Source organism: Schistocerca serialis, chromosome 9 (genome assembly GCF_023864345.2).
Source record: "Schistocerca serialis cubense isolate TAMUIC-IGC-003099 chromosome 9, iqSchSeri2.2, whole genome shotgun sequence".
Taxonomy (NCBI): domain Eukaryota; kingdom Metazoa; phylum Arthropoda; class Insecta; order Orthoptera; family Acrididae; genus Schistocerca; species Schistocerca serialis.
The window spans coordinates 15,905,915-15,908,768 of record NC_064646.1 but is presented as its reverse complement, the minus strand read 5'-3'; the positions used below and the strand labels follow the sequence as shown (position 1 = coordinate 15,908,768).

Below are 2,854 nucleotides of genomic sequence, written 5' to 3'. Positions count from 1 at the left end.
GCAATGTAAATGTCTTTTTTTCAGTATCTCTAAAAAAATTACGATTTTTTGTAATTCCAATTATACTGATCCATTTACGTAAAAATGGATGCCTAAAGTCACTCGTGAGACCCCAGTGGATGCGGAGGTGGAATTAGTTTCCAGAATTATAGCTGCACGTGGTGCGATTCGAAAGACAACAAAGATATTTGTCAGGATGTGTCAGACTCTTGTTTGCCGATGTCATGCTTGCATTGAGGTTGATTGCCGTCAGTCACAGCGCATTTTGTTCAAATGGCTCAAATGGCTCTGTGCACTATGCGACTTAACATCTGAGGTCATCAGTTCCCTAGAACTTAGAACTACTTAAACCTAACCAGCCTAAGGACATCACACACATCCATGCCCGAGGCAGGATTCGAACCTGCGACAGCAGCGGTCTCTCGGTTCCAGACTGTAGCGCCTAGAACCGCTCGGCCACACCGGCCGGCGCACATTTTGTAAGATACAGTACAAATGGTGTTTATAGCTAACTGTAACTAATGTAAATAAAAAAGTACACAGTACCGTGATGTCATTGCTAGTATCTCATGAAGTTGGCTCTTCGACCCCAGGTTCTCTGCCTCGGATTGTTCAGTGGAGCATGCTCTATGTCCTGTTACATTTTTGCGTCCTTACACCCTGTATAATAAAACGTCGTCAGAATGATAACAATAGATGTTCCACATGAGCAGTACATAGTAACAACAAGTATAACGGATGCAGTAGTCATTACAATATGCATAGATAATTATCAGTAAATTATACCAATAATGTTAATAGCTCTAGTAATGAATATACGACTCTTCAGATATTTGACTCCAGTTAATATTTAAATAATTTCTCGTGATCTGAAGAAGAGCGAGATATAACTGGGCAAGGTTAGGAGACGAAGACGAGATGGAGGAAAAAAACAAACCGAAACAGAGGTGAAAATTAGTAGTTATAGCTTAGATAATGTGGCAAAAATAGCTGTCGGACAGAAAGAAGATAGCTGAGCGAGGAGAAGGCTACGTCGTTAATGGGTTTCAAAGTGCAGAATTATACATTTCTTTCATTCCCTGCTGCCACTGATGAGCATCGGTTAATTCTCCTTGGAATAGACAAGGGAACATACATATGAGGGGACTTTTGATATTAAGTTACACAATAATTATAGCAAGCCAAGTAATTTTAATTTTATGCTGTACTACACCTCAGAGTGACACAGGTACTGGACACTATAAAGCAACAAACGTAACCAAGTCTCTGTAAACAAGAGTCGAAGCTTTGTGTGGATCGTTCATTTCCTCGGCTATAGAAATCCGCTCCTCGGTCATGGAGCCATTGGAGAACCGCTGTGTGTGAACGTGCTCACTACGACTGGATGAGACGTTGCATTTCGTCCATACACCGCCAGAACTTCACCATGAATTAGACATTTTATCCATAAAATACTACTTTCCCGCGTACTTCAACTTTGGAGTGCGTTTCCTGTTGTCACTTCATTTGCACACTGTGCTGCACCTGTTCTACGTATCGCAGCACAACTGTGGTGCGGGAAACCTGGAACGTGGACTCTCTTCTGGCAATGCGCCACTCTTGTTGCATAGTAGTCTTGCGTTGCACGGTATCTGTAACTCACTTCATGAAGATCCCAAGTACTTCAAACAAATATACAGGGTGTCCCATTTATCTCGCTCCGCCAAAATAATTTTTTTTCTTGTGTGTTAAATGGAAAATTGCTTCAACCAATGTTTTTTAATATCACTGGGTAGTTCTAAGTGTATACGTTTTATGCGTCCCCGCAGTTGTAGCAGATATGGTGTAGAAGCTACACTTTTTAAATGCAACTATGTAACTTTTATTCAACAGTACACTCACGCTCTCCACGAGCTATTCAAAATTATTTCACACTGTACCGTTCTATTCACGAAACCAGTAGCTGTGGAAACGATAAATAATACATAACCTCTCTTATCTGAAAATCACTTCAGTGCATTTCATTAACTAAATCAATCAACCTCTTCAAGGAACGTTTGGATATTTTACAAATTGCCTATAAACATTGCGTGCAACACTGCTTCACTGTACAGTAAATGGATCTTGTTATTGTACAGTACCATATTATGGTACTCATGACAGTGCAGAAGTAACATGGCCCTTTGTTGTTGCTTTTACTGTGATATTACCTCTATATGAAAAATAGAGCGTTTACATCACAGGCTCAAAATGGTAACCATTGACATTCATTCATAGGGTCACTCTGTGGCTGAGGGATGTCCTACTCGTGCTACTACTTCCTCTGTGATGGCTTGCAACGCATCAGTAAGGCGTTGCTCCATGTCCTCTGTTGTTGTTGGAACACTTTGGTGGACAGAATCCTTGACTGCTCCCCACAGAAAAAAAATCCAGTGGTGCAGGGTCCTGACATGAGTCAGGCCAACTAACTGGCCAACCACGTCCAATCTACCTTACAGAGTATTTAAGGTACAGAATTCGTTGTGCCAACGGCCTTGCCGCAGTGGTAACACCGGTTCCCGCAAAATCACCGAAGTTAAGCACTGTCGGGCTGGGCTAGCACTTGGATGGGTGACCATCCGGTCTGTCGAGTGCTGTTGGCAAGCGGGTGAACTCAGCCCTTGTGAGGCTGACAACACGCCCCTCATCCACATCCAGTGATGCCTGTAGACTGAGGAAGACACGGCGGTCGGTCAGTACCTTTGGGGTCGTTCGAGGCCTCTTCGGACTGAGAGAGAACTCGTGCTCTAAGGAGTTATGTGCAGGGCATCCGTCATCCTGATACTGCATGACCATCCTCTGATTCACAGGTATGGCATCCAAGAGAACAGAAATA

General features: G+C 42.9%; 1 pseudogene; it reads left to right on the top strand.

The window, feature by feature from the left end:
* Positions 1–2,503: 2,503 nt before the first annotated feature.
* Positions 2,504–2,621, top strand: LOC126420079 (5S ribosomal RNA; annotated as a pseudogene).
* Positions 2,622–2,854: the final 233 nt, after the last annotated feature.